Source organism: Pteropus alecto, unplaced genomic scaffold (assembly GCF_000325575.1).
Source record: "Pteropus alecto unplaced genomic scaffold, ASM32557v1 scaffold98, whole genome shotgun sequence".
Taxonomy (NCBI): Eukaryota; Metazoa; Chordata; class Mammalia; order Chiroptera; family Pteropodidae; genus Pteropus; species Pteropus alecto.
The window spans coordinates 1,396,905-1,403,510 of record NW_006443570.1 but is presented as its reverse complement, the minus strand read 5'-3'; positions in this window follow the sequence as shown (position 1 = coordinate 1,403,510).

Below are 6,606 nucleotides of genomic sequence, written 5' to 3'. Positions count from 1 at the left end.
GAAGTGTGTCTTTGTAGACAGCATATGCATGGGTCTTGTTTTCTTATCCATTCAGCTACCCTATGCCTTTTGTTTGGAGCTTAGTCCATTTACATTTGAAGTGATTACTGATAAGTACTAATTACTGCCATTTTATTATTTGTATTTGTTGGTGATAAGTTCTTTAAGCTTTTCCCTGTTGAGAAGCTCTTTATCTAACCTTCCGTTTTAATTGAAAGCCTTCCTTGGTAGCAGATCTTTATTTTTCATAACTTTAAATATTTCTTGCCAGTCCTTTCTGGCCTGCAAAGTTTCTAATGAAAAGTCAGCAGACATTCCTATGGAGGTACCCTTCTAAGTAACTAGCTGCCTTTCTCTTGCTGCTTTTAAGGTTTTCTTTTTGTCTTTGACCTTTGGCATTTTAATTATGATGTATCTTGGCATAGGTCTGTTTGAATTCCTCTTGTTTGGAACTCTGTGCTTCCTGAAGTTGTATGTCTAATTCCTTTGCCAGGTTAAGAAAGTTTTCTGTCATTATTTCTTCAAATAAAGTCTCAATCCCTTGCTCTCTCTCTTCTTCTTCAGATACTCCTATGATTCGGGTATTTTTACACTTCATGTTTCCCAGAAGTCTTTTAAACTATCCTCATTTTTTACAATACTTTTTTCTTTTTGTTATTCTGATTGGGTGTATTCAGCTACCTTGTCTTCCAATTCGTTGATTCTATCTTCTGCTTCGTCCAATCTACTGTTGAATCCTTTTAGTGTATTCTTCCTCTCCGTTATCATATTCTTCATTTCTGTCTGGTTCTTTTTTATGGTTTGTATGTCTTTCTTTATGCTCTCATTGTGCTCATCCATTCTCCCCATAAGTTCACTGAGCATCTCTATAACTATTATTTTGAACTCCAACTCTGGTAGGTTGCTTGCCCTCCATTTTATTTAACTTATTTTCTGGAGTTTTCTCCTGTTGTTTCATTTGTGGCATGTTTCTTTGTTTTCTCATTTTATTAGCCTCTCTGTGTTCTTTTCTATGTGTCAGGAATATTTATTTCATCTCTCGGCCTTGACCAGATGGCCTAATGTGGACGGTGTCCTGTGTGGCCCAATGGTGCACTCTCCCTGATCCCTTGTGCCAGGAGCTCTGGAGGTGACCTTTGTGTGGGTTGTGTGTGATCTTCTGTTGTCGTCAGGCCTTTTTTGTTGTTAGTAGATCAGTTGGTTGGATTAATGTTCAGGCTGACTAACTGTGGGAATTGGCTGCACCCTCAGGATAAGAGTTGTTGTGTAGGGGCTGACCCCACTGAGTGAGATTTGCCCTAGTAGGCTTGTGAACTTGTTGCAACCACCCTTTGTGTGTATCACTACTGGAACCAGTCAGGAGTTGCTCCGTTGTGGTCTAGTGCCAGCCTCCAGATGCGTTGGTTTTGTGGCCCCTTGGGAGGGGATCCCCCATAGGCCAAGTTCAGCCATTGCTTTTGATTGCTCAGGGCTACCCAGTGAGAACTACAAAGCGATACGCTGATGGTTGTTGCCTATGCTGAATCTATAGGTAAGTGGAAGAGACAGCACTGTAGGCAGCTCTCGGTTATCCCCCGTCCCTGACCTATGGCAGTTTAGCAGAGGGACCAGTGCTCCTCAAGGCCTGATACTGCCTGTCAGTTGCCTGTAAGTCTCTGAAACTGGATGAGCCTCTGGGTGGTATGCGTGTTGGGTGGCACAGGGACCCTGGGAGTCTCCAGGGTCTATTTGAGTAAATTTCCCTCTGCCACTGCAGTGTCGTTTCACATGCCAACACTGTCTCTTTTTTGTAATTAAATTATCATTTTTCTTAGTTTCAAGTATATAGTGCATCAGTTAGACATTTATATAGTTTATCAAACAATCCCTCTAATTGCTCCTTCTCTCCTCTGAGACCCAGGGAGTCTCCTGGGTCTAGTGAGTAAATTTCCCCCTGCCACTGCAGTGTCAGTTTACGTGCCCACGTTGTCTCTGTGGCTCGCTGTACAGGTTTCCACTCATAGCAAGGTCCACTGCTGCCCACCCTGGGCCTAAATGTGCTACCCCAGAGCAGGAGCAGCTGCCTATCAATGTGAAGTGGGCACTTTGTGTACTGGATGGGGCAGGAGCTCAGGGAGTTAAGGGTCGTCAGGTCAATACAGATCCCCTTAAGAAATACTGTAGCAGTGGTCTGTCCACAACTGTTTTCTTCAAAATGTGCTCACTGCGCTAGCCAAGGTCTGTTGCCTGCACTAATGACTCAACTCCAGAGCCAAGCAGCGCAAAAGAGACTGCTTGTCAATAGGCTGAAGGCACTTTGTGGCTTGGGAGAAGTGAGATCTCAAGGCGACAAGGTCTGTTCGGTCAATAGAGCCTCAATTTTGCTGCAGCTTCTGTGCCTGGGTGTTCCTACTGTAGACCCAGATCACAGTGAGACCAGCTGCCGTCAGGGGTGTTTCCACAGACCCCTGTGCTCTCAGGATACAATATTACAACTCTTGTAGGCAGCAAAGGTCTACCTGCCATTGATTTCTGTGCAGTGACCACCCTGTGCCAGCCAGTTTGTTGCCTGTGTGGATTAGGAGATCTGGAGAGGGGAAGGGCAGGGCTGTGGCAGTTCACTGTCAATGGGCCACCTGGGGCAATTTGTGGGTAGGGTGGGGCGCGGTCTCAGAGAGATAATGGCTGTCAGATCAATACAGCCTCAGTCTTGCTGCACATTTGATAACTGTTGTGAGTTCCTGCAGATGACCCAGTTCACAGCAAGACCAGCTGCTATCTGGGACTGACCCACAGATCCCCGATATCTGCCCAGGTTCGCGTTGGCAGCAGCAATCTGCCTGACCGTACCTCTGAAATAGGGCTCATGGTGCTGGCCGCTGTTGCTGGGATTAGAAACACTGCTCCCAACAATGGCCACCCCATAGTGAATACTTCATTCTGAATCACTCAGATCAGGGCTTGGCAGCCATTCTGGAACGACTGCCCCAGCAGTCTGTAGGTTAGGCGAAGGGGCTGATACCCTCAGAACAGCGCTTCCTAATGGCTCTGTGGGAGTGGTCTGCACAATCAAGCTGGCGTGGTCTGTAGGTTACCCTGTAGGGGGCCAGACTAAGGCACAATGGTGGCTGCCTTTCCAGCCCTCGTTCTGACTACAGGTAATGGAGACTTTTTCAAAATGAATCCCGTGCAAGCCTCAGATCCAAAGCCGATGTCCTGGGTGAGTGTCCGCAGGTCAGAAAGCCTTTGTGCGGGTCCTTCAAAGGGACATCTAGGGCTCAGTCACTTTCCATCTCACCCAGACGGCTGGGATCCCCTCTAGTTTCTACAGTCAGAGTTATTGGATCTCTTCTTCTCTGGGCTGGGACCCTGTGCTAGAGAGCCCCCAAATGAGACCAGGAACCCTGTCTCCTTCAGGAGAGCCTCTGCAGCCTCGCCCTCCCTCCCAGTGATCCTCTACCACCCATGGATGCGGATCCAGCCCGATTGAGAACTTTGCCCCTCCTACCAGCTTCGATGTGGCTCCTTTATATTATCAGAAGTATGTATTACGATCAGCTAGACTTCAGGTGATTCACCACGTTGATTATTTTATAATTTGGTTGTTATTTCAATGCGGTCCTGGGAGGAGATGAACCCTGCTTTTACCTAGTCTGCCATCTTCCCACAAACTCCAATAACTATAGTTTTATAGTCTGTTTGACTAGTCGTTCCTCTGTGCACAAATGCCCAAAAGAGTAGTGAAATAATAACAGGAAGCTTATTTCCTGAGCAAAGAATCAGAAGAAATAATTTGGAACGACAGAATGTTTAGTGGCATCTCCAGCATTCATGGCAAACACGTAGTCTTACCTAAGAAATTGGAAAACTCAGATGCATTGGCCTGCTTACCTGTGCAGTGCTAGCTGTGCATGACCCCCTTTACCTGTGTGCCTCTCCTGACCCTGAACTCCCATGGTTGACTATCGCACACCCATGTGGGAAACAGACATTCATTTCTAGAAGTTCTCAACCAGGCAAATAGATATTCTGCTCATCTTGATAACATTCTTCCTCGTTAAAGTGCCTTGCATAATCTGGTTCTGCTGCTATTTGTATCTTGTAGTTAAGCTTCAGGAGGGCAAACTATCATCTGTGGATGACATAACTGTGCTTGTAAAATGTCTAAAAATATCTATTAATAACCCTTAGAAATAATAAGGGAGTTTGGTTAGAAGATCAATGTGTACACACATGAATTGTTTTTGTTTATGTCAGAAACAGTTAAATATTAACATTTTAAATTGTAACATATACCAAAATAAAAAATCAAATACCTAGGATAAAATTACTGAGTGATTCTCTGTGCAGTTCTATTTGTAGATGTTTATCTAACAGGAATGTTGATATATGTTTCCTAAAGGACCTGCACTAAAACACTCATAGCAGCCCTGCTTTTATTAGTCCCAAATTTCAAACAATCTGTGTATGTATCAATAATATAGTAAACAAGTGAATTGTGTCCAGTTCATTCAGTGGAAGACTGTATAGCAAGGAGAATGAATGAATTACAGATAATTACATGGATGAGACTCAGAATCATCATGTTAATAGAAAGTAGCCAATTCTATACTATTTCTTTTGAAACAGCCTAAGTTTAAAAACAGCCCAAGCTCACCTACATTTGGGAATCAGTGGGTGGTATTATTTGAAGGGGATGGAGATAAATCTTATTTCTAATGTGGTCATGGGTATGTTCACTTGGCAATCATCTGTTTGGAAATTAGTAACAATTTACCATGTTGGAAATTAAATATTTCAGCACTTCGTAAAATGAATATTAATCCAGAGAAAGAAGGAAAAGAAACAAAAACTCATAGATATAAACAATAATATGGTGGTTACCAGGTATGGGGATGTATAGACAAGGATAAGAGGGGTCAAATATCTGAAGGAGATTTTGACTTCAGGTGGCGAATACACAATGAAATATACAGATGATGAACTGTAAAATTGCACAGTTGAAAATTATATGATTTTTAACCAATGTCACCCCAATCAATTTAATAAAATAAAAAACCATTTCTAAATATAAAAGAAATTCACAGAACTCCATCATAAAAACAAATAAACCCAAACAAATATTTAAAAAATGGGAAGAGGATCAGAAGAGACATTTAGCCAAGAACACATACAGGTGATCAGCAGGCACATGGAAAGGTGCTCGACAACTGTAATCATCAGGGAAATGCACATTAAAACCAAAATGACATATCACCTCACAACTGTGATGATAATGTTAATAATAAAAAAGAAACAAGATAACAAGTGTTGGTGAGGATGTAGAGACAAGGGAACCCTCATGCACCATTGGTGGCAATGTAATTAGGAACCACCACAATGGTACACAGTAGGATGGGGGTCCTCAAAAGTTAAAAATAGGTCTACCTTCTGACCCAGCAATGCCACTTCTGAGTGTTTATCTGAAGAAAACAAGAACACTAACTAGAAAAGATATATGCACCCACATGTCCATTGCAGCATTATTTACAATAGCCAAGATATGAAAACAACCTAAGTGTCCACTGATAAGTGAATGGATGAAGAACATGTGGAATGGACTATCATTCAGACACAGAAAAGAAGAAAAGCTTTTCATCCGCCACAACGTGGACCTGGAGGGCGTTATGCTAAGTGATATAGGTCAGGCAGAGAAAGACAAATATGATACAAACTTACGTATGTGTGCAATGGAAAAAAAAAACTGAGGTTATACATACAGATAACATATCGATGGTGGCCAGAGATGGGGGTGAGAGTGAGTGAAGTAGCTGAAGGGGTAAAAGGTACAAACTCCTCTTATGAGAAAATTGGTCATGGGAACATAATGTACAGCATGGTGATTATAGCTAATAATACTTTTATGCATATTTCAAAGTTGTAAGACATTAGGTTTTAAAAGTTACTACAAGAAAAAGTTGTCACTCTGAATGCTGACGGACATTAAGTAGACTTATTGTAGTGATCGTTTTGCAACATTTATGGGTAAGAAGCATTATGTTCTACTTCCAAAACTAACATAATTTTGTATGTCAATTATACCTCAATGGAAAAAGAAGCATAGATATATACCACTAGAATGAAAAGTCTTATGTCAGGGACAGAAGGTGACTCTGCTGGTAGTGAAATGTTGAGACCGTGTTCTCTTCTTTTTCTAGTGATGACTCTATACTTTCTGACATGCAATTTCACTCCTACACGTGTACATGGAGACAGAGAGAATGGGGCAGAAAAAGCATTAAAGAATGTATGGCTGACCATTGTCCACATTTCTTGAAATAATAACTCGAAAAAGATTTGCACACAAAAAAATACCTTGGCCAATACAGTAGTTCACCTGATTGCCTCAATTGATAACACAAAGTATGTCCAAGTTGGGCTGTCTCACGTGGATCACTGACCCGGCTAGAAAACAGGGATGGAACATTAACCGATCGATGCTCTGAAACCCAGAGCACTGCTTCTGCCCCTACTCTCCTGTTTCGGTCTGATTTGTATATGAAAACCCATGTGCCTCCTGTCCTCTACCCAAGTGTCTCCGGTAGACTGGGACACACGATTGAGTAGGTGGCCATAGACAGACACGTG